General features: G+C 38.0%; 1 protein-coding gene across 18 annotated transcripts in view; it reads right to left on the bottom strand.

Annotated features, from left to right (window-relative positions):
• The window catches only part of Enox1 (ecto-NOX disulfide-thiol exchanger 1), a 571,647-nt gene that overhangs the window by 441,226 nt on the left and 104,094 nt on the right, over positions 1-26,327 (bottom strand). For 2 of the 18 annotated variants that reach the window (XM_087197392.1, XM_087197396.1), the window contains exon 1: positions 5,169-24,714. The exons of the other annotated variants lie outside the window; for them this stretch is intronic. The gene's annotated coding sequence lies outside the window, so the exon portion shown is untranslated. Of the gene's footprint in view, positions 1-5,168; positions 24,715-26,327 lie in introns of those variants that run through there. 18 annotated transcript variants of the gene reach the window in all.

Raw genomic sequence — 26,327 nt, forward strand, 5'->3', positions numbered from 1 at the left:
TGCTATTACTTTTTTTTTTTTTTTTGGTACAGAGGATCGAATTTGGGACCTTCCACTTGTAAGGCAGGTGATGGCACCACTGAGCTAAATCCCTGGCCCAAAGAGGCAACAATTTTCTTTTTTTTTTTTTGGTACTGGGGATTGAACTTGGGACCTTGCACTTGTGAGGCAGGCGCTGGAACTACTGAGCTAAACCCTCAGCCCACTTGCTATTACTTTTAAAGGAAAAGTCTTATCACTTTTTTTTTTTTTTTTTTGGTACCGGGGGATCGAACTTGCGTCCTTGCACTTGCGCAGCAGGCAGCAAAACCATTGAGCTAAATCCCCAGCAATCACATTTATGATATTGTTTAACTTGGACTATCCTGAAAGTAAGATTTCATGGAGATTAAGAGCCAGCATAATACTTTCCCATTGCTAGTCACTGCACTTTGCTTTTTCAAATTAAATTTGACCATGACCATTGTGGTCTTTACCATTGGCTCATTAAACAAATATTAAGTAGCAAGCAGCACGCTAGATTTTTTAGGGAATACCAAGAGAAATGAGTTCCCTTACCTTAAATAGCATTAGAGTTGAATTGTATACTCTTAAAAGATGCTGAAATCCTAATCTTCCATAAATGTGACTTTACTTGGAAATACAGTCCTAGTAGATGATTAAGTTATGACTAGGTTATTAGCGTGGGGCCCAATCCAACTTGAATGGCATTCTAAGAAAAAGGGAAAATCTGGACATAGACACTCACAGAAGAGAAGACAATGTAAAGACACAGGAAGAAGGGCCAGGGATTTAGCTCAGTGGTTCCGCCACCTGCCTCGCAAGGGCAAAGACCCAAGTTCAATCCCCAGTACCAAAAAAAACATGAGAAGAAGATGCCATTTGCTAGCCATGGGAATGGAGGCATCCAGAGTTTGGCCTGAAATAGGTACTGCCTTACAACCCCAAGAAGGAATCAACCCTGCTACCACCTTGATTTGGGATTTCTAACTTCCAGAACTGTGAAAGAATAAAGTTCTATCAGTTAAGCCAGCCAATTTGGAGTCTTTTAAGGCACTCTGAGAAAACTATTACAAACTGGGTAACAAAAGAAACAAGCCCAGTAACAAAGCTGCCACAGGCAATAGATGTAGGTCTATCTATAGATGTTTTGGCTCAGTTAATGAGACCAGATTCAGTTACTAGAGCACAGATCACTCACTACTGCCTATGTCAGATCTACAAGGGCCACCAGAGAAAAGATGGCTCCTATCCTAAGGAGCACACTGACCCAATAGGGACTGTTTCATCTTCTAAAAAAGATTATTAAAAAGAAACAGAAGCAATAAAAGTTAATGGAAAATTAATCTTGGTGACCTATTTGGGGAAATCAAAGTTGTGAGATATGCATTTATTTAAAAGGAAAATGCAAGGGAAATTTAGAAGGACAGTTTCAGATAAAGGGCCAGAGATAAATCTCAGACTTTAATTAGAAGTCTTCAGTATTCACATATTTACATAAATGTTGAAAAGATAAAAGGCTTCTGATAAGGTAATAAAGATGAACAATAGAAATAATTCTCCATTAACTCTGTAAAAGTTGCCAAGGCATTTCTAGTGACTGGCCTTATTTCTTTATTGGTTGTTAACAGGGCACTGTGGTAGGTAGTTTGTATACGCTCCCCAAATACATGTCAGTTCCCTGAGATGCCCTAGCACAGGCCCTCTGAAGCCCAGAAATAACCAAGTAAGATACACATAGGAGAGAATGATACCAGTGGTATAATTAAGCTAAATCAGCCCCATACAGTGACAACATGCCATTTAGTCCTACTTATCATTCATTTTGCACACACCATCCTTTTACCTAAGCATGGTGAGCAATCTCTCCTTCATGTGTTATAAATATGATATGCTGGCTGCAAAGGACCTGTAAGACAAAGGCCATCTTGTAAGAAGAATCTTCAGACATCCATTTCAGAGAGCTGATTGCACATGTGTAAGCAGATGCCACGTTTCACTTACAGAGTTCGAGCTGAACACTGCCCTTTCCATTTCCAGCCATTCCAACTAATACCCTTGCAGAAGGTCTCCGCACAGTGCTAACCTGGTAACAATCAATAAATGTGAAAGTCTCATCATAAACACAGCCTTTGAACTGTCAATCCTCCACAGAATATTTCTGCTTTAAAAGCAGTTCTTGCTGCTAAACTAGCTACAGTAGGGCTATTGGTAGGATCAGGGACTCCCCAGTCTGAGAAAGCCTAAAGAAATAAGGCTGTAAGTTAGTCAGGGCAGCGTAACCCACAGTGTCATTCAAAAGCAGTTTTAGGGGCTGACCAGTATCAGATGTACTAGTTTTAAGTATAGGAATTCGTTGCAAATTTCCAAGTTGTACTGAGTTAGCTATTTATAAGTTTTCCCTCAGAAAATCTATCATTCTGAAAACTGTAAAATACAGCTGAATATTTTCACAGAATAAATTCCAGCTTAATTTCCTAGAAAGTATTTCAAAGCCTTATTATACAAAGTGTAGTGCAACGACCAACAGCAACATAAGCCTTACCAGGGAACTTGAAGAGCTTGACTCTGAGAGACTACTGGGGCAGAATCTGCATTTGAGCAAGAGCCTTAGATGGTTCCTATCTACATAAAAGTCTGAAAGCCTGGCTTTAAAGTGCTTTATTCACGAGGCAAATGATTACTGTGATCACAAGCAAGAGGTTGCCCCAAACTTCAAGACCATCCTCTGGTATCTACAAGTTAATAGGAGCCTAATTCCTTCATTATAGTTGCATAAATCTGGGGGAAAATATCCTAATGAACTCTTGAAACCTCTCACTGCTAATTAAATCCCTTTTCTTTTCCAGAACACACTAACTGTAAACTGGTACCTAATAGCATAGCCAGTTCTAGAAAACAACAATAACCAATACAGTGCAAAGAACTCAAAGGAGATAGAAATTGTAACCTGGCTCAGTAGCTCCAGAAGGAAAAGGTTAGCACAGAAAAGGACACTGGTATTTATTTAGAAAGCACCTGACCAGACAGGCATGGTTGTGTTTGCCTATAATCCCAGCACTCTGGGAGGCTGAGACAGGAGGATCAGAAGTTCGAACCTAGTCTGGGCAATTTAGCAAATAGAGAGACCTTTCTTAAAATAAAAAGTTAAAAGGGTTGGGGCTATAGCTCAGTGCAAAGGCCCTAGGTTCAATCCCTAGTATCACTAGAGAGGGAGCAGGAGCGGAAGGGGAGAACAGAGGAAGGAGGCAGGGAGGGAGGGTGGGAGGGAGGAAGAGAGAAAAGAAAACTAGAGGAGAGGAGAGGGGAGGGGAGAGGAGAGGAGTGGAGGGGAGAGGAGAGAAGCAAGCATGAAACCAAGCACGCAAGCACCTCACCCAGACCTGGCATACTGAGAAGTCTTTCTGAATTGAGTCTTAAAAATATAAGGAACGATCTTTCAAAAACTGGCCCACTTACACTTTTTTGAGTGTGATGTTGGGTTAGGGAAAGTAACCAGGCCAGCAATGAAAGCAGTCAACTGTACTTGGAAAAAAAATATTGGATTGAGTTATTATATTTTTTCAGCTGCTTAGAATATTTGTATTCATGAGCTATAAACATGGGAGCCCTTGGGAAGATTTTTTTCCCCTTTTAACTCTCCTACCTGTAGACAAGGAGGAATGGCAAACATCAAATGCAAGAAGCACTGACACAGAAGTCTGCTGCACATGGCAAGGGGGCAGGGATAACAGAACTATGCTTCCACATTTGCTATTTGATCACAGAGTGTCAATGAAACTGCAACCAGCAACACAGGAACCATAAAGAGAATCGCATTAAAGTTAATACAAAAGTCAGGAAAATGTCTTCAGCAAGGGACACTGGTTATTTGGTAGATGCACACTCAGAGCAATTGGAGGCTCTCGGTGTGACCAAATCATGCACTCCCCTCTCTGTGCCCATCTATTTTCCTTGCATTTAAATAGTTCTTATCCTATCTCCTTCCCCCCCACTTATTCCTGTGATTTCTCTGACTCATTTTCCTCTTCTTTTTCCACCTCCAAGTGCCCTCCTGTCTCTAATTCAGTCTTCTCTTGTCCCATTCATCTGCCTTCTTTGTCACACTTGTCTTTGTCAGGAGGAGGAGATAAGGGAGAGAAGGACCACCAAACATCTTCTTGCCCTTTTTTCTTGCTCTCTTTTCCCTTTACCTTACTATTACCCTCCACACTTCTATTCCCCTCTTCTGTGTTTTCTTGCCTTTCCTAAGTCAAATCTCTGTTATTAGTATACAGCTTAGAAATGCTAGGCTAGGAAAACTGCTGGATGACTAACTCTACCACTCCACTGAAATACTCGGAGTTCTTGGATTCTCTTAATCTATGCCAAGTCAACAGGATGGGGGCATTTAAAACAGTGAAATAATCCAGGGCTGGGTATGTAACTAGGTGGTACCATGCCTGCCTGGAAAGCGCAAGATCCTGAATTCGACCCTCAGTATCAGAAAAAAAAAAGAAATAATTTAGCATTTTCTTAACCTTTTAAAAAAACTCTGAAGTATTCAGCTGCTTTGCTAAAAGGGAATAAAGATGTAAAAATATACCAAGCAAAAGGTTTCATTCTCTGATTGTCCCTAAATGCATTCCCTCCAACCCACCATGAAACTGATCCTTTTGTTAGATTTATCCTCCTTTGTCCAAATCCCCAAACCCTCCTGGAATGACTAAAACATGCTTCATTACTGGTACAAGCCAGATGAATGACATGGGCAGGAGTTAACACAGTGCTTCTTGACAAAGACACAATAGAGCACACAAAAAGCCTCACTTTACGCCCCCATCAGGAAACCTTACAAGTTACAGCTTAATAAATATATGAAAAATATTATAATATAAAAAATGTCTGGTACCCCTTCCCATATCAAATATACTGAAGGAGAACCCACTATATAGAATGGGCTGTGATATGGCTATCTTATACATATTCTTTGAATTGCAGAAAAGTAATTTGATTTCTTTAGGTATTTCAGTCTTTTACATTTAACCTATGACGTATCAGTAAACTCTGTAGAAAAACTTGGTTTTCCCACCTTTTTTATCCTAGTCCTTGGACATAGTCTATACCCTGGCATATAGTATATGTTTTCAAAATATCTGATAAATTAATTAATTAAATAATCAACTTACCAATCAATGTAAGTCTTAAGACAACAGCATTGAGTAGTTGGAGGAAAATATGATCACACACTGATGTACTTTAAAAATACCCCTTGGTTATCACTTTGTCATAAGGATGGCATAAGATCTGGGATGTAATTTGCCTTCCAGAAGTAGGATGGGAAGAGGAGCTGCTTTGCACTCGGACAGTAAGCAATTAGATGTGACAAGTAACATTCTAAAAGTAAATGAGAAAAAAAAAACCATGAAAAGCAGACAAAAGTTGTCAAAAACTTCAGTGCCCTAGGATAAATTAAGTCAATCATGCTCTTTGGTCCCAAGGTATTTTGTACATGCCTTATTATAGAAGGTCTCATCACACAATTGCATTTCTTCAAGGGTTTCTAAGTCATACTAGGAACTAAGGATCTGACCACAGCCCACCAAGATTTCCTAGTAAACTAAGGAAAAATCTCCAGCATAGATTAACTCCACAGATCCAGAAAGGGACTGGAATCCTATACTGGGGAGAGAGGAGAGGAGACATGATGCGTTGTGCTATGTCTGATAGAACCCTAGGAAGTCCCATCTATCTGGATTCACCTCTAAATGCAGGGACCAATTTAACAGTTTCTCAAAACAAGGTCTGCAATTTACTCTATGTCAATCAATCAACCAAGAGTTTAGTGGAAGAGTCACTGTGGAAATTTGTTACATGTTGATCTCTCTTAATAATTAAAAAAATCTATTTCATTACACACAACTCTTTCATTTTAATAGTGTTCCAGAATTGGAATTCTCTTACATTATTTTCAAAACCATGAGAGGTTCTTTTTAATACTAACACCATCAACACACTGGACTGAGATCATCACCCTTTCAGAAAAGAACTCTTTAAAAACATTGTCATGTAAAGATTGATCCCTATATTCACTTGGAGAACCACTGCTCCTCACATTGGAGCCAGTTTAAAAGGTTCTATGTAGTTATCTCTGAAAAGAACCTACTCTTTGAAGAAAAAACCCTTGACAGCCCTATAACATATATATTTTAACACAAATCTGGTCTAGGGTCAAGGATCTAAAACCTACTAGTAGAAAAAGGAAAAAAGATAACTATTTGGGTTTTCAGGATAGTTCCCCTAAAGTATGGCTCCTTGGCACTTGAGAAAACAGCAGAGGGAGGAAGGTCTCCCTCCCCTGAAGCAGGTTGTGAAAGAGGAAAGATTGCCTGACTCCCCCCCCGCCCCCCAAGTGGATAAGACCTTCATGTGAGAGGTGACCTTCCTATATGCAAAAGGAAAAAAAAAAGACAGATATGCCAAGAATCTGAACACACAGTCCTTGGAAGAATTCTCCCAGTTTATTACTATTAGATCATAGCCCTTTTGTCCAATACTATTTCTCCAAGACTGTCTACTTCATCACCCTGCATCAAAATACACAAGCTTAAGCTTCACTGGGGCTTATTTCCTTACAAAGTCTCCCTTGTCATGTTAAACTTAAAAAAATAAATTCATATGTTTTTCTCTACATATATTTTTTCTTGTATTAGTTTTTGTTGTTGTTGTTAAAAGAGCCTTATCTGTGAACCTAGGATAGGTGAGAGAAAGATAATTTTTCTGCTCTACCCTTTTTTTTCAAGCAGTAACTACACACAACTTACATTATTACATCTGCATTTCATGAGACATAGATTTGTTACCATTCAACCAACAAGGTTTTTTAATAATAAGGAATTAGATAAAAGGTGGTATGTTTTAACCTTTTTTCCCTTAAATTTCATTTTGAGGTTGCTAGCAATATCATTTCCTAGCTGTATAAAAGCCAGTAGCTCTACAATTTGGGTCTTATCTAAATATCATTATAAATAATTTTCCAAACAAATAATTATATTTGCTGTTTTCATTCATTACCTAAAGTTCTACAGCTGTTTTTGCACTGGGGTGCTGAGAGATAACAAAGAGTGAAGGGTGGATCCGTTACTCCCAAAGCCAACCCTGAGCACCCTTTCCCTCAACAATTCATATGTGATAGCTTTTCTAGATCAGTTCTTTGCTTAGTTTCACTACTACTTCATGCACATTGTGATTTCTTCTATTCTCATCTCAATAAACTACAATGTATAGAAGGATATAAAAAGGATCACTTCCTTCCACAACATTTGCGTGCATGTGTGTATGTGATTTCCAAACTGGAACTCAAGATTAAATAGCCAAACAGTTCTTGCAAAACAGGTTCTGCAGAATAAAAACAGAACAATGAAGGGGAACCCTTTAACACTAATCCCACCACCTGCCTAAAGGATAGAATCCAGAGAATCCACTTTCTCAGTCCCTAGATCCAGCCAAGCCCACCCTTAAAGCTCTTCCTGACAGAGGGGCCTGGGTGAATGACTCTGTTAAGAGATCACCACATATTTTCCTGGTTTACAAGGATGGAGCAATTACAGCTTCAGTCGTTCATGAATAAAGCCTCTTTAACATTTTAATGAGAACATTAACTCGTCTTCCCTTGGTTTGGCCTTCCTAGAAAGTCTGTTAGCCTTAGAGAAAGTTTCTTTGTAAACCAGTAAAGAAATAACAGGCCTCTCTGTGCCCCGCAGGGCACGACTGGGCCATAGGCACTAGCTGGATTATTTCTCTCCTGAACTAGCCTACTGTTTTTTGTTTGTTTGTTTTGTGGGACCACAGTCTGGTAAATGAGCAAAGATATCTGAAGCAATGCCTTCCTCTAGACAGTATTTGTGTGCTGTGTGCACTCATTCATTTTATATCAGACTTGTCTCCTAATTCTCTTTTTATGTTATACACAGCTTTGAGTACAATGTGTAACTCAATAAATGTTAAATCATACTTTTCTGTTATTGTCCCTTAATAATTTTCTACTGTCTCTGTTCTCTTTTGCAATTTGACTGATTCCCACCAACACTACCAAACTGCCACTTACATGGAGGCCCATTAAAATCAGCAGACAACTAAGAGCTTCCAAAGCCAAAGCTGAACAAGAAATAATTCCCAGATTCAGTGACTTAACATGAATTTCTGACTCGTCTTCTGAACAAAATCTGGAGCAGAATGAATGAAAGAGGTTGCAACCTCAAAACCTAGTAAAGGAGTAAAGCTAAAGGGGATTAATATTCAAGTCATGCACTCATACAATTCCTCACACATATGCTGAGCACCTACTACATAGGGGGCACTGTTCCAGATAGTACTGGGAGAACAGCCAGGTATAAGACAGACAAGACCCTCTCTTTACTGAGCTTAAATTCTAGTGGAAGAGACAGGAAATGAACAAAAAGAAAATGTAAGAGTGCAGTTCAGCACTATGAATAAAATACAACAGGTTGATAGGGTGAAAGAGACTAGTTGAATAGGGTAGAAATGTAAAGCTGAGCAGAACATAAAAATACAGCAAAATCTTCAAGGTCATGAAATGACACAGAGGAACACTGAATGTATATTACCAACTAAAAGAACCCCATCAAAAAGACTATATATATCATGATTCTGACTGTATAACATCCAGAAAAGGGAAAACTATAAAGATGGTAAAAAGATCAATGGTTGCAGGGGTTGGGAGTGGGAAGGATGAATAGACAAGCAGATTTTTAGGGCAGAAATTACTCCATATGACATTATAATGGTTAATATATGTCATCATACATTTGTCCAAACCCAAACAATACACAACACCAAGAGTGAGCTCTAAGGAAAGCTATGGACTCTAAGTGATAATGACATCTCAATGCAAGTTCATCAGTTGGAATAAAAGTCTCACTCCAATAGGAATATGATAGTGAAAAAGCATATTCATGTGAGGGGAACTGGGGAATATTTGGAAAATCTCTATACTTTGCCCTAAATTTTGCTGTGAACTTAAAACTGCTCTGAAATATAAAGCCTATATTTTAGATGTTTAAGGTAAGAAAAAATGTGAGAGTTGAAAAACTGAAGAGCCCAGCTCAACCAGAGTATAATCAACAGGTAGTCAATGACATGGCTTCAGGATAAAGGAGCTAGGTCATGATTAGAAGTTTGAATTTCAGTCTAAAAGCACCAAGGAACCATTATATAGCTTTAAGCAAGGCTCATCTTAATAGATTTTATGTTTTTCTAAATTATAAATGCGTTTCATTTGGGCAGATTTATACTCAAGCATAACATACTTGGGTCATTTTCATCCCTCATCACCTCCCTTTCCCCATCCCTGCCTTCTAGTTTCACATTTTTTGAGGGATTTCAATGTGCATATTTTGCTTGTATAATTGTCCTCTTATACCCCCTCCCACTTTGAATTATTCCCTTCCTCATGTCTAATAATAGTCTCCTTTCTAATTTCTTGTCACCTTTTATTACATTCCACATATTAGGGAGAACATGTGATATTTGTCTTTCTGAGTCAGGCTTATTCCACTCATCCTGATGTTCTCTAGATCCATCCATTTCCTTGTAGATGACAGAATTTTGTTCTTCCTTGTGGCCAAATAATACTCCATTGTGTTTTTGAAATTTCATTCTGGTTACTGGGTGAAAAGTGGATTTTAGAGACAAAGTCCGCACAGGCTGCTGATGGCCTGGTCTAAAGGCTGGCAGCAGAGCAGTACAAATACATGTATTTGAAATATGTTTGGAAAGAAGAGCTGACAGGACTGGTAATGATGATGGATGGATCACATGTGGAAGATGAGGGAGAAAGAGATATTAAGGATGTTCTGGAATGAGAGGTTCCATGCACTGAGATGGGGACAACCTTTTTCAGAGTAATGCACTTATTACTCTGTAATAGACTAGGAAAGTGGTAAGTGTATTCAAGTCCACCATGAGAACTCAAGGTCAGCTTGCTTGATCTCTGCTTCAATGGCAAATATATGTATGTATGTGTATGCAAACATACACATATACACATCTATGTAAATATATGTAATTTAATCTTTTTTACTTTCAAAGAAAATTCTAAATAATTTCAGCAGTCTTTTTAGGAAGAGAGAAACAATTATTACTGCTGTCCTTATTAACTTGCAAGGAAACCAAGGGGAAATGAGGTGAAGAGTCTACTGAAGGTCACACAGCAAGTTATCAGCACATCTGAAACTAGAAGACTGGTTTCCTTGCAGGCGGTCACATCGTACATCACACACCTCTGTGAATCTCCCAAAATGTGCAGGACACCCTGTAGGCACTGCTTTCAACAGGAGAACACACATTTCAAATGAGGTAAGGGTTCTGGGGTGCTGCTGCTTCCTCTGTCTCATTCCATCACAGATTGTAGTTAAATAATCCATAAAATGCAGCTAACAAAACTAAAAAAAAATCAATAACACCAAAGCAAACCTTACAGAGAGAAAATCAAACATTAAGGAGCAATGTGACATAGATTTTTAAAGAGATATTTTAATTATGAACAACAAGGCCTGTGCTACAAAGCTCATCAGAAGGCCTCCTAGGGGTAACACAAATGGAGATCCTTCATGACAGGAAGACATAGTGATCACTAGGACTCACTGGCCGCACAGTCCCTTTGTGTACAACTCATGCTAAGAACACCAAAAGCACTGAACAAATTTTAGGAAAAGAAAAAACACAAACACCAGAACTAAAGAATTCTGGTTGTTGAAAGATTATTTAAAGAAGTAAAATTAAACTAGATGAGATTATGTCTGAAATAACTCAGACCCTAGGTGAAAAAGATAAACACCATGAGCAGTCCTGGGAGCCTGAGTGCACTGCCTACTCTGTAATATCTATGCAGGGTTTTAAACCTGCCTGGGGCATCCTCAGAAGCTGTGAGGACTCCCACCTCACAACATTCTGCAGTCTGAAAGAGAAACAATGAGGGGGTGTGTGCCTCTGTGTTTGCTCCTGTCATACATTTTTCACCCTAAATGTAGGTTATTTTCTCATTAATTTACAGACTTTTCTTTGCTTCTTTTCTCTCATATTTCTCCAAAGGATCCCTACATTGTAAGCATGGCCCCAACCATGAACAATAGATGACCTAGCTGAAAACACTCAAAGAAGAGGGAGTAGGGAAAGGAGTTTGAGATCCCTGATCAGTTGCACCTCAATATCCAGCCTAGGGAATCAGAAAATCACTTTTCAGGGCTAGACACATGGTGCTTACATATATTAAGATGGAGTTACTTTCACTCACCACTGACTGTCTCACCAAATGCTTTCACAAAGGCACATAAATGATATACTCAAAACAAACAAAAAAGTAGAGTTGACCCTGATTTTAGATAAACACTCAGATGGATCACTCTCTGAAACTGCCCACAGGGCCTTAAACCAAGACCCTTCATTCAGGCCTTATACTCTTGGGCATTCCATGCTTTAGAACCCTTATAGTTAACTGTTTGGACATACCACATTGCTGACTCAGTCTTCTTATATCATTGCATTGCTCTTTTCTTTCTGATAGCACAGTGACTGATTTGCAAAGAGAGTACCACATGGTAAGAGTGAAGATAAACTGGGACTTGACTTGGTGAGCCAGCTCCTAAGAAGACCTTAAGTCAGTGATGAAAATAGGCTGAGTGAGAAACCTGGTGAGCAGACAGGCAAGAGTGGCTGACAGAAGCAGTGAAAGAGAAAGGATACAAGAAGGGGGGCCTTTGACACCACTGTGAAACATCTTACAGGCAACTCCAGAGCCAGAAGCAGAAGACTCCAGGATGCCAGTAGCACCTACTACAACAGAAACTGACAAGAACTGAGTAGTCATTAAAAAATGCTAATACTGGGGCTGGGGATTTAGCTCATTGGTGCCGCCGCCTGCCTCTCAAGTGCAAGGTCCGGAATTTGATCCCCAGCACACACACATAAAAAAAAAAGTGCTAATACTCCTCTCTTTATATTTGAAACAGCTTTTCTCTAGAGTACTGTACCTCTTCTTCATAGCTTGAAGGATATCAAATGCTCTACTAACCTCACTTGACACCTAATACTATGACGTAACAATGATCACACTGAACCTCTTGTAAAGAGCTCTACAGAGTTACATAATATAACTTCGTTTTCAAAGTGATTTTCCCACTTTTTGTGGCTTTAATTTTCACGACAATATGACATAAGCATTATCAGGCCCAAGAGATATAGAATCTTGCACAATGCCACACAAGTGAAAGAATATAAATTCAAAACCTGATCTTCTGACATGAAGACATATGCATTCTTTGTTGCTCTGTTTCTTGTTCCCGAACTCTATATACAGATCCCTGATTTAGAATGGTTCAACTTATAATTTTTTGGCTTTATAATGGTATGAAAGTGATACAACTGCATCTGTAAATTCAGAATTTCATACTTTAAATTCTGAATTTTGGTCTTTTATTGGCCTTATGATCTGTGATACAATACTGTCTTGTAATACAGTGGGCAGCAGCAGTGAGCCAGGGCTTCCACTCAGCCACATGATCACTAGGGTGAATAACCAATCCTCTACAGTGTCCTGTGTTTCTAAACTACAATATCTAATAGGATAAGCAGAGTATATGCATTTTTTACTTAACATAGTTTTGACTAGTTTTGACTTATGATAGGTTTATCATGACATAACCCTATCATAAGTCCAGAAGTATTTGTACTATAAATGTTACTTACCTAGACTTCTCTAACTCAGGGCTGATGAGGCAATAAAACATCATTTGATATCCCATTTACTTAGAAATCTTGGAGGTGCTATGGTAAATGCTGCACATACAACATAACCAAAAGGTTGGATAGTGGAAGCTACCATCTTGAAAATGGAGGGAAAAAAGAATACCTGTCTTAATTTAGTCATCAGGACCAGCATTACTAATTTAGTACCAATGTGCAATTTTTAAAAAATGAATACAGCAGGGCCGGGGATTTAGCTCAGTGGTTTCGCCGCCTGCTGCGCAAGCTCAAGGACCCGAGTTTGATCCCCGGTACAAAAAAAAAAAAAAAAATTAATACAGCAACTATGAATGACTTAATTTTGTTCTTATGGGTAATAGATGTTTTTAAATTTTTAAAAAGGTCTATATATAAGAAATAGGATAGAAAAGTAATGGAATCTGTAGGCTAAAATAACAACAAATCATACGGTTTTGTCGAGTACTTTTATTATTTATCATAGCACTGAAATTTTCTTTTAATTCAGATTGGCCTCTGCTTAGAGTCGCAAAAAGTTGGTTTTCAAATATTTGTTAGATAGGTGGACACATACATAAGTTAATGTATGTAAGTATACTCCAAGTCATCTGGACAGTTAAATGCCACTTGTTTCACACATAAAAGACCAATCCTCAATTTAAGGATCTGACAGAGATCCAGTTTTAACTGTTAGTCAGCCATATTATCATGGATAAATTACCCTATCCCTTGATTCCAAATTTCCTCTATGAGAAAAATCATGATAATATCAAGTATTACACAAGATCAAATGAAGTCAGAGTTGATACTCTGTCTAGACTACAGAAATTAAAGTTGATAATTAACTCCCTTCACTCTCTATCTCACATATACCATGACCCCTCACACAACAACCTTAATAGCCATGTTTCAGTATTCAACACACTGTTGTAAATTTAATGGTTAAACATCAAGTTTATTTACAATGACACTCAATTTTCCCCTCCATGAACATGAGATATATCTATTCATGGCCAAGAGATAAGTTGTTACACACAGCAAGTGATCAGTAAGTTTTGATGACAATGGAATACATATCCCAGAGAACTAAGGATCACTCTTTTAGGCACCAGTACTCTTTATATTTGAAAGGCTTCAAAAATGTATCACACAATTAATCATTATGCTAAAATGGTTGGTGGAAAGAATTTGAATCTTTTCTTGACTCATGGTTATCAACAAAAACTTAGACTTAGCACTGAAATAAAAATAATTCCTTACATTTGTTAGACTTGTTTATACTAAGTGTCCCAGATTTCTATTCTGTATGTTCATTTCTTCCTGTCATTAACAGCTTCCTTCCTCAGAAGGCAGAAGACTCTGGAGATTGAACAAGATTAAGTCATTGTCATTTGCAAAGTGTTTACCAAGAACAATTCTCAGGTATTTCTCATCCATGGCCTCATGATGCATGCATTTGATAAGAGTTTCAAGGAAGGGCCCTAGCCCAAAGAAGACTACACTCTCCTTAAAAATCTCACACATAATAACTCCTTCAAAAATATTTACAAAATAAATAACAGAATAAACACTATGCAGATTTTGTCATTACTGTTTCCTATTTGTTTTGTTTTGCTTTTGGTACCAGGGATTGAACTCGGGACCTTGCACTTGCAAGGCAGGCACTGGAAACACTAAGCTAAATCCCTGGCCTACTGTTTCACATTTGTAGATTTTTTTTTTAATCTATGGCTAAGCCCCTAATTCACTGGGGCTGTAACTGTCACCTACAAAGTAAAGCAACCAGGTTAAATTATCCCTAAGATCCTTTCAAGAGTAATTTTCTACAATCCTATATTTTCAAGCATATATATATATGTGTGTGTGTGTGTGTATGTATGTATATATATGTATATATATATATGTGTGTATATATGTATATATATGTTCCAGATGACAGAGTTGGCTGGAAATATGACCAGCTAGGAGAGGTATTAGAGGGTATAATGAATAAACAATGCATCTTATGTCTTCTAATACAAAAAATCCCACCAAGAAAGTATTATCTTTGTACCACAGCAACAAATATAAAAAGAATTAACTCTCCTGCTTCTTTCTCTCACCACTAATACCACATATAAAGGTGTAAAGGTATAAATATTGAACTTGGGAGTATAAACATATTGATCCTTTTTTCTGTGTCAAATGTTCTTAATAAGTGAAAAACGGTGTATCTGAAAAGAAGTTAACTGTGTTCAGGCAAATGAAACCTTAAAGAAAATAACTGGCCCTTTGTTTCTAGCTATTTCTTCAACCATCATTTTGTTAGTATGTTAACTTATCAGCACATTTGTTTAAATAATACTAGCATCAGCCTTTGCACAGAAATTTAACTTCTTTAAATCGCATAACTTTATCAAAATTGAATCTTCTAAATTAAGGGTTCATGACTTTCACGTAGAAAGGAACTGGACACTTTCAAATAATAAGTCAATTATTTATCAGCAACATACTCAGGAGGACATTATAAGCATGCTTCTCCCAGAGCTCTGAGCCAAAGGAACCTATGGACAGCTACCTCTTTCCAGGAAGGATGGAGTTTCTTTACTTCAATTCTACTCAAATTCAAAGTACACTTTCTTGTAGCCATATACCAATTCTAAAGAGGATATGAAAATGAATAAAATATATCATATCTGCCTTGCAGGAAATGTAGTAAGACTGGGTGTACAAGAGCAGTGATATTAAAATAACAGAACTGAATCCCAACTTTGCCACAATTAGCTATAAAATTTTGGCAAGTTACTTAACCTCTCTTTAGTCAGTGTCCTTATATGAATAATGACTACAGTATCTATCACATAATGTTGTCATGAGGATTAAGTAAGTTATTACTCCTAAAGCATTAAAAATAGTCCCTGCCACATAAGAAGTCCTCAAGGTTAGTGTCATCATCATGATTCTCATCATTAACATACAACCCAAGAGATCAAATATTTCATTACAATTGAAACAATAACAGATCCTAGATAATAAATGCACAAAATTAAGTTGTAAAATTATTTTTCTAGCTTTTATCAAAACCTTTGCCTTTTCCTAACAAATCCTAACTATATCCATTTCTTAGAGAGAAGTAAAGATGGCAGTGAGTGGTGTAGAGACAGGTGTAAAGAAACACACATGCAAAACCAAAAAGGAAAAAGAGGGCACAAAGAAAGGAACATTTCTTGGTTATCTAGAGCACTTAGAAAGGCAGGAGAGAAGCTGGAGTAAAGAATGAAGAGAGCACCTATCCTGCCTCTTTTCTCCCCAGAAAACCCTTCCTCAAGCATTGAGCTTTCCCACTTACCTTTTCTTAACTACTCCTGTGCTTCCCTCTCCACTGCTTACACTTTGATTTTATAGAATATTAGATATAAGAAAGGACCTTAGGAGCTACCTAATCTAATTCTCTTTTTTATAGATGAGAAAAACTAAGGACCAGTGGGACAAACACCTGCCTGGCACAAACAAAATTAAAACTGGACTCCCTGAGTCTCTGCTATCTCCCGGAGCACAAGGAAATGAGTGCATTTACTCAAATGTAGCCTGGCTGGCCCTTATCCCATTTGGCAGATACATAAATTTTTCTCTTGGGAAGCAAATCTTGAGAACTATCTTTAATGAATTAGCAAGAATCTCACTTTTAATTCAATAAACATTTTTTTTAAAAAGAGAAACCAGAGTATAACATGTTTTATTATTAACTTCATTGCCTTCTAATCCTGAAATTAGGTTTTTTATGCTTGGTCAGGTCCTGCCTAACTGATAACAGAATAACCAGACTGCAGTTAAACAGATAGGCCCACTTGGCCCATGACAAACACACACACACACACACACACACACACACACACTCCAATATCAAGATGAACTTCAAACAAAGTTTGAGCCCATTCTTGTCACTCTTGTAGCTTTAAGAGGAGGTATTAAATATTTTAATGTAAATACTTAATAAATAATATTTAATATAGAGATTTCAAATAACTTATTTTCTAGGTGAAAACAAGTTTCTCACCAGAGTCCCTCATGCTATTTCCAACCCAAAAGAAAAAGTAGCCTGCCAAGTGTACTCACTAAATCTTTTACCTGGCTTCTGAGTGTCTTCAGCATGCTTTGCCCAAACCAAGTACATGGCCTCCTATGTGTTTATCATTTCTTACTGCCTGCCTTCAATTCCACAGTGGAAGACTGAGGCTCTGAACCCAGAGCCTTTTAATCATATATTAAAAATTAAAAACCCCCATAATCTGTGTGGCACACACAAGTAATCCCACGTTACTCAGGAGGCAGGAAGATTTCAAGTTCAAGGCCAGCCTAAGCAACACAGCCAGACCTCATCTCAAAGAAAGAAAAAAGAAAGAAGGGGAGAGAGAGAGAAAGAGAGAGAGAGAGAGACTGAGACTCCATAAGTCTGTTTTTCTATTGTTATATCTTTAGCCTTAAGGATCTGAGATATAGACAACAAATATTTTGAACCCATAAAAAGGGCCTGGCTTGCCTCCACTCTCCCTTTCCTTTTCCCTGATATTCAGGAAGCATGGTTTCTGTCATGTGCTTCACCATGTGGGGCTTAAAAGGTAGGATCTTGAAGTGATGAGCAGAAAAGTTTCAGCAGTCTTCTCACAGCTGTTCAGACTGAGAACATCTGAATCTGAGCCACTAAAAATAACTCAGTCCCATTGTCTAAATAGGTGTTTATTTTCCAAGGACTAGACATGCATGAAGCTGGTTTATTAGAACCACATTTGGTAAGAATTATTTACATGTATCTGTCTTTGATGACTACTACATGTCTGGTTTTCTTTTTCTCTTTTGCTGTCATGGCAGATGCAGGCTGGCCACCTTAAGTGATGGCAGCTGTGGACACTCTCACTTATATAAAATTCAATAACTGGAAAAGCAGAACCTGACATTACAAAAAACAATGACAAAACTCAAATGTTCAAAGCTCAGAAAGAATTGAGCCAAGATATAAAAGTTTCTAAAGAAGGAAAAGAAAATGTATTCTCCTACTCCACATGCCAGCCAGTAGGGGCAGCTCACTCTCCAGACACCTCTTAGCAAAAAAGAAATGCCACAAATGTAGCAGGAGTTGATATCCTGGGGGAGCCAATTATATTTAAGCTATTTTCAAAATTCTGTAAAAGAAAAAAAAGCTTAGAAAAACTTGGCACTTGAAATGACATTTTACATCTTCTGCTTAGGGTCTGTGGAATACTATTCATAAAATGGCTATATGTCATAAAATAAACCTTGAGTTTTTAATAGAACAGAATAATTAGCTAGTAAAATAAACTTGGCTTCAGAGTAGGAATGAGGCACATCCAATCTAATAGGTACCTCAGCCTTTCTCTTTGCAATTGGCAGCCAAAACATGACAAGTTAGGTCAAGGTCAATGGCAGGTATTGGCTGAGAATTCATCCTCTTGTGGCTGGCTGCTGTCTACCACTTTGAGGTTCCTGTAATTCTCTAGCAAGTCCTAGGGATGGAGCCTGCAAGATGAGAAATTTTCAGGCATCTCACCAACCCTACACAACAATCCAGTGGACTTGTGATGACCTATGGCAGGAGAGACAGGATTGGGTAGGAAGTTGTAGAAGAGACTATATATAATGTCTCTGTAGAGGCAGTGGGAGCCTGGATTTTAGCTGGTGGTGGGAAGAGAGGACCTGGTACCCCCCCGACTCCTCTCTCCAGAGCTCACTACACTAACGCAATGACTATTTGTGAGTTCAATATAACCTTCCCTAACTAGATGTAAACCAGATGTGTCAAAGACAACAGGACCAGACCAAAGGCAGTGAGATATAAAAATAGACGACTTTGGTTGGATTACTGGGATGGTTTCTCATCTTCCCAGAATGAAGTTGCCACAATTTTATTGCTAAAGACAACTAGAGACTCAACCAGGCTTCCCCTTCAGACTCCCACTAATTCCTTCACTTCCTCTTTAGTATGGCATCAAAGTAATTGGATCTACAAAGCAAATGTAGAGGTAAAAGGAAACATGACCTCTTAAAAACCATTCTAGGGCTACCAAGCAAAGGTATCTTTTTGTTCTACTATGTAGTTGAATATTTTGGCTACATCACTTCTAGTAGGAAGGGTGGCCATCTCACTTGCTTTTAAAAGGAAATTAAGTAAATGTGTGCTAGACACCTGCTTTGTGTCAACCACTGAACCATGTGTCATTAGGGACACTAAGAGAAGAAAACTCCTATTTTATCTTCACAGAGATTATCCACTAAAATAATGAAGATGTGTGTGTCTGTGCAGGAAGCAACTATACCTGTCAAAACTGGATAATCTTTGAGGACCACCTTAAAAGTCACCTACTCCATGAGGTTGTCCTAACCTGAAATAATGAGTAGGAGATAATAATATCTTTGTTTTTGAGGCCCTGGAACTCCTCAGAGGACTGTCACCCTAAGGAGAACAGATAATCTTCAGAAACAGTTGAATTCCCATATTTAAATTTATCAGATTGAATGATAGGACCTCTTTTGAGAGAAGGAAGGATTGAGAGCTAAATTAAGCCAATATTCCTTCATGCATGGTAGTAGCTATAGTCAATCTCAGACACTGATAAGCTATGTCTGTTTATGGATTTTGGGGAATAATATTTTTCCCTAGGTAATTACACATGCCAATGCATATACTCCACTCAAACTAAAAAAAATAATGATCATATAAAATAATATAAATATTTGAGCTTTGAAATGGTTTTCAAAGAAATAGTATTTAGATGTCTCATTAGAGCTCATAGTTTTCAGAAATTACTATTCCTTGAACATTTGCTTTCTTTGGGGCCTCATTGTAAATCAGTGTAAATCATGCTGCTCTTTCTCAATTTCCCAGGATCCCCAAGTTCATTCTCTAAGGTGTTTACTTTAAACACAACACTGTTCCAAAGATTCTACCTCAGCTTTGAAGTTCATTCTATGAAACTTTCCCAGGACGTATCTCTTCATATCTCCCTACCTCAAGATCTAGTTGATCTGGATTTTCTGCAAGAAGTTTCACTTTCCAATAACTGCAAACTGTCTCCTGCATAGTTTCCTCCTACTTTCCTGGGTAGGATGCTGCCAGGAAGGAAGAGGAAAGGAGGAGCTTTTTTATGCTAATGAGGCCTCTGTGCAGGACTCAGAGCTAAAGGTGTGGAGCTGAGTGTGGTCTCTCTGGGGAGCCCAGGGGAGGGAAATTGTTAAGAGCACAGCTGAGAGCCTTTGGGCACCTTGCTGTTTGCCTGGAGCAGGTATTCCAGGACCTGAGCAGTAACCTGCTAATGGCTTACATAATGAAGAAATGAGTCAGCTTGGCAATTGTCAGCTTGGCAATTCAGACTCTGAACTATGTAAGGCTTTAATTCAAAAGGAAATTCTGGAAGAGAAGCATTAAATAGTGACAGATTTATTTTCCTTAAAGAGCTAGAGGTAGGATAAAGGCTAATGAATTACAGATATTTGTATGTCTGTTGTTTTCCTCTTTCTGGACTTCGAGAGAGGACTGTGAGCTCAACCCTGAGCTCAGCCTGCTGCTTCCCAAGACTTCTGTGCAAGGAGAGCACACTGGACTGCTGAGAAGCACACCCATTACTCACCAGACTAGCCCTGGTCAGCATTTGCAGACACTGGCCATGGCCTTTTAGAAAACTCAGAAGGAAGACAGTGAAGATAGTATATGGTTTAAATAGTCAGAAATCTCTGATGTAAATGACACATATGCCACATATGCTAACCAAGGAGTCAAAAGTAATGAGTGAGAATCTGTCTGTAGACTTTTACCCCCGTTACAATTCAGGAGCAAACAAAAGGGACCTGAACAAAGAAGAAGCCATAGCAAGGCTCAAAAGATGCTGTTAAAGAGCTCTTGTAATATGCTGGGACTTCCTCAAAATAGTCCTTTGAAGTTAATGGGAATATTAATATTCTTGTTTTGAAGATGAGAAAAGTAAAGCTTAGTGAGCTTAATAGGTAACTCATTCAAGTCTCCCCAAATAAGTGGCAGAGATGGGATATGAATATATGCTATCAATTACTCACACTTATCAGTGCTCAATGAAATTTTCTAACAGAATTAGCCTATTTCCAAGAAATTCTGGAGGATGAAGCTGAAGAGAATAAAGAGAAAGAACCTGGGGGGATAAAAGAATTTCTCTCTAAACTTGTCAGTTTGTTTTTTTTTTCTGTTTTCTTGCTTAAGAAAGAAAACGAAAGTTCTAAGGCTGAAGCATATGAATGAATGCCCATAAAGACTACGGTTTGTTCTTAGCCAAGAGACTGACTGTTCTATCAAACAAACTTTCTCCTATAGACTTGGACCATACGCATGTGGAATCATACTTATTTAAGTGGGATTTCACCCCACTTGGCTACTTAAGTGGTCAGAGCCTGGGAAATGAGTTTTCCTTCTGTGACTCTGGGGATCTTGGGAAGGAGTGGTGAGATCATGGGAACAGTGTCTGTCTTCTGTGACTCAACCAAGAATGTCAAAGAAATGCTGCTACTGCTAGTCCAGAAACAATGAATTAGTCTATAGGCCAAGAAAAATCATGTTGAAAACAGTGTACTATTTCCATCCCATCCCCAAAGAAAAGTACGAGAAGGAGCAATGAGAAATTATTCAGGCAAAACTGAAATTTGAGAGGTGAAGTTTATCTATGTCCTCTGCTCCTCATAAAAATGGGTACCTACAACATTTCCATTTTCATCTTGCCAGAAACAGGTGAAAACAGAATTTGCATCCCCTCTGTGCTCTCATACTACTTTGTACAAATTGCTAAATTACAGTGCTCATCATATTGTCCTATAATTAGATTTTAGGTATCTGTCTTCCAACTACTGTAACAGCTCCCTTTTCCCCTTAACATTTATATTCCAGGCATCTGGTATCATGCTTAACAAATATTTGTTAAACAAACAAATGAAAGATTGAATGGAACAATGAATAAATGACAATTTGCTCCAGGGCTCTGTCTAACTAGGGCAAAAGAAATGTTCTTTTTCCTCTATGCTTTATGAATGAAGATGGCTGACACTTTTACACTTAGACCAAGGGATGGATCATATGTCTGTCAGGAGGATCAGGTGTCTAGGATATGTTAGCACCTAAAGAATGAGTATTGTGTATGGCTGCATGTGTATATACATCTCACAAATTTTATTTGCTCCTTATTCTATACATCTCTTCCTCTTCTGTACCTCTAAGCCATCCTATTTCATAATCTGTTTTGGGGGGCGTTAATTAATTCAATGAAAATCACTATTCTAAAAAGGACATTCTTCTTATTGTAAGTTTCTGGAGGGACGGGAAAGCAGGAATGTGACTTGGTCTGACTTCTGCAGTGCTGCCCACAACCTGTCAACCACACTCCAAGTATAGTGCTTGCTGGATATTCTGCGTTCTAATGCAGACTGTGGGACTGCATAACCTTTGTTCCTTTTCTCCAGCCCCATTGTGATTAAATGTGAGTTAATGGATAAAGATGCTTGTTAGTTTTGGGACACTAGATAAAATCTGTAACAGACCTAAAGTCCCAAAGTAAACTACTCAACTCCTTGTTTGCCCGGAACTAATGTTCCGGACACCACAATCTGTAGAACAAGCTGCAAATGTCTGCTGACCATCAATACGTGACAGTCGACCACTAACCTTTGTCCCTTTTCTTTAATTCTATATGTTAACATCCCCCTCAACCCCCTATAAGAACAGCCTCGGACTCTGAGCCAGTTGCCTCTCTAAGCTATTTTGCTTTGGGAGTGCCGTCTGGCCAGACTAATAAAGGTCTGTTTTACTTTCCAACTTGTCCGGTGTGTTCCTTCCCGGGTGTTCTTCACTGCAGTCAGCTCCTCGGAGCGTTTGGTAAGGCCCTCGGTCTTACACAGACAAAGCCCTTCCTCATGCAGAAATTACACACAGTGGGAAGAAGAGAGAGATAAAGGCCAATAAAATGTAATAACTATAGTGACAGAGGAAGTCCAGGGTAATATGGGACAGATAGGAGACCAGACCTAATGTAAAGATTAGGAAGGGGCATCCTAGATGAAGTAACTTTCAAGTTTTGACCTGAGAAGCGAGACTTATCTAGGTGAAAGGAGAATATGGGAAAGAGGAGGAGAATATCCAGAGATGAGAGAAAACACAATATAAACAAAAGACTTTACTAGTTAAAAGGGGCTAGAGTTTGAGTGAGGAGGTGAACTCAGGCCTCTGCTATTTTATTTTTAGGGGGATGGAAAGTCACTGAGGGATTTTAACATTTTGATCTGAGTTTCTGAAGAGAGACTTGCATTGTAGATAAAGACATACAGATTTGGGGGCTGTATTACTTGGATAGAGTGAGTATAGTAATAAGCAAACCCTCAACATTTTCCTTTTAGGGAAATTACTTTGGCTGCCATATAGAGAATGGATATGAGACTGTGAGATCAAATGCACAGAAACCACTTAGGATGCTATTTCAGCAATCCAAATGTGGACAATAAGGCTGACATAAAAAAGAAAAAAGTGGATAGGTTCAAGAGAATACCAAGAAAACAGAAATAACAGGCATTGGCAAATAATAAGATCAGCAATTGGCAAATCTGTTCTTTAAAGAACCAGATAAGAAACATTTAAATTTTTCTGGCTGTGTGGTTTTCTGTCACCAATTCTCTGCTCTTCAGTATTTAGTGAAAAATAATGGAAACAGACAATATGCAAATAAATTAGCATATTCGTGTTCCAATACAAATTTATTAACAAAAAAGAGCAGGCCAACATGCTGAATTTAGCCCAAGTCTGGAGCATGCTGACTCTGGACTAGATAAAAAATGTGGCAGAAAAATAAAACGTGGCTTCTCAGTGTGTGGATTGGGCATCTGATTGTTATGGCTATTACAGGAAAAGGACAAGAGAAAAGAACCAGTGCCAGAGGGAAGAGGTTAGTGGTAAGATTTTAGACACATTTAGTTTAAGATACTAGAAAGATATCAACTAAGATATCACTTAATCAAATAGATATTTGAGTGTTGGTTTCAGGAAAAAGACCTGGGCTCTGGGTAAAGATATGTTTATTAGTAGTAGTTTAAATTATCAATACTTAATGACTAAATTTGTACTTATTTCTGTTCAAACTACCAACATACAAACTTTCAAAGTTCACTGGCTTTTGTAATATATTTTATTCCATTTCTGCATGGTGATACAAGGAATTCAAATGGGGTAAGGGAAGACAATCATTCCAGGAGTCTGTTGAACAGCAGCATCCATCCCACTCAACCAAAAGAAAGTTCAGAGAGGAGAACTTGAAGGAAGTTATTATGAGAAGCTCTCACTCACATGGCCTCATCCAACTGCTGCGGAGGCTGGGAAATACAGCATTAGTTGTGTTTATAGGATCAAGAGCAGAATGGATTTTGATGGAAACTACCAGGATTCACAATCAGAGTCAGAGATACATGCAAAGGCCAGGAAGGCATAAAGATGAACAAAAGTGAATTTAGGCAACTATGAAGCATGAGATCAAGGTCAGAACTCTAAAAACATCAATGTTAGTAGATAAATTGAGATAAAAAGAGGATACAGCAAAATAGAATAACAAAATGAAAATAAAATTAGGAGATTGTGCTAGATGCTTACTGAATGTATTCAGAAATAAGTATAAATTTAATCATTAAACATTGAGTCCATCTCCGACAAGGTAACACTTACTTGATAATTCTGATATTTTATTTGATTTTTTTTTTTTTTGTACCGGGGATCAAACTCGGGTGCTTGTGCAGCAGGCGGCGAAACCACTGAGCTAAACCCCTGGCCCTTGGTAATTCTGATATTTAGATGAAATATGAATCAATTTACATTTGAGAGAAAAATGGCAAAAAATCAGCTCTTCAAAAAACAGTCCAGGGCCGGGGATTTAGCTCAGTAGTTCTGGCACCTGCCTGGCAAGTGCAAGGTCCTGAGTTCAATCACCAGCACCACAAAAAAAAAAAAAAAAAAAAAAAAAAAAAGAAAGAAAAGTCCAGTTTTCATTATCATGCAGATGGATTGCTTCAGTGTTATATATTATAAGTATGTCTATTTTCTATTCAATTTCCATTCAACCTACACAGATAAAATGTGTATTCTGCATATAAGCCATATATATGAACATATCAATATAAATAAGAATATATAACTGTCTCTATATACAAATATACTAGGCACTCACAGGATTCATTGTCAAAATGCATTTCTTTTTTGCTTCCATTTTTTTGGTAATTCTCCATGCCCACTGTTTCTCCATCTCCTACCCTCCCCTTTCTTAATTCTTGATGAGATACTAGTTTGCCTGTCATTTTAAGTCCTGCTATTATTAGCAAATATTAATAAGTATGTAACCTACATAAAATGTCCAGGCAGGATCATCCATGCCCCCTTCCTTGGCCCTCCTATACAAGAGGCCTCAGCTGAAAAACAGGAATATGAGAACTTGGTGTGTTACCAATAGCAGAGCAGTGTTTCTCAATCTACCAGGCCAAGAAAAGGGTTCTGAGGGTTTTTAAAATCTGGAATGCTTTTATTTTTCAGAAAAATAGCTAGGCTGCTTATAATTTTTTTTAAAGGACCAAAGGAGTTTTAAAAAATTATCTGCCCAGAAGGCACACAGTAATAAAGACAATAAAATTAGTAATCTCTTTTACTTGCCCAGCATGAATTATTAGTGTACTCAGTCTCACCCAGTATTTATAAACCTGACCTCAAACACCATGGTATTCAATAAATACAAATTGAAGACAGTGACAATGCTACCCATATTTCCTTACCTAATGACACTCAGTTGGCAGTTCAGTAGCACAAATCATGCCCATTTTATTCTTCTTTCATTCCTTTTCATAGTATAACTCATATAGGTATGAATTTCACTACTGGAAATAGCCTTCCAATTAGCAAAATTAATTCATCCTTTATTTGACAGATACCAACATACATACATATATATATGTGTGTGTGTGTGTGTGTGTGTGTGTGTGCAAAAAAACCCCAAATTTTATGAATAGCATTTCTTCCCTGGCTTCTGTGATGAGCTTTTTTGTCAGCTCCAACAAATCTTATTAGTACTTGTATAGGGTCATCATAATTCAAAGTTGGCTACCTTTAAATCCCATCTGCAAAGCACATCTAGAAATTTAGCTGCTGATACAGATAATGTATGAAACTGAAAAGCTACAATTTGTTTCCCACTTGCTAAGTCAAATACAAGCAGTAGATTTTAAAAAATATTCTAGACTCTCTCAGCCAATCTGATAGGAATAATGGGAGGTGGGCAGAAATTGGCCAACGTGATGTGCACATCGCCTGTGGAAAGTCACAGCATTTGTTCAAAAGAATACATGAGTGCAGAATTCACCATGTGAATACTATAGATAGTATCTTCAAATGGGAACTGAAATGGAAGGCTAACAATTTTGCCTGCTCAGATCCTATTATTAACCCTTATCCAGACTGTTACAGAAATTTCTAGTGATTCCCTTGGTCACAGGCTAATTTCTCTACAATCTATTCTATTCATATTCTATGAAAAGAA

This window comes from Heterocephalus glaber, unplaced genomic scaffold (genome assembly GCF_053883595.1).
Source record: "Heterocephalus glaber isolate CG9 unplaced genomic scaffold, H.glaber_assembly_v1.0 deba00001666, whole genome shotgun sequence".
In the NCBI taxonomy this organism is placed as follows: Eukaryota; Metazoa; Chordata; class Mammalia; order Rodentia; family Bathyergidae; genus Heterocephalus; species Heterocephalus glaber.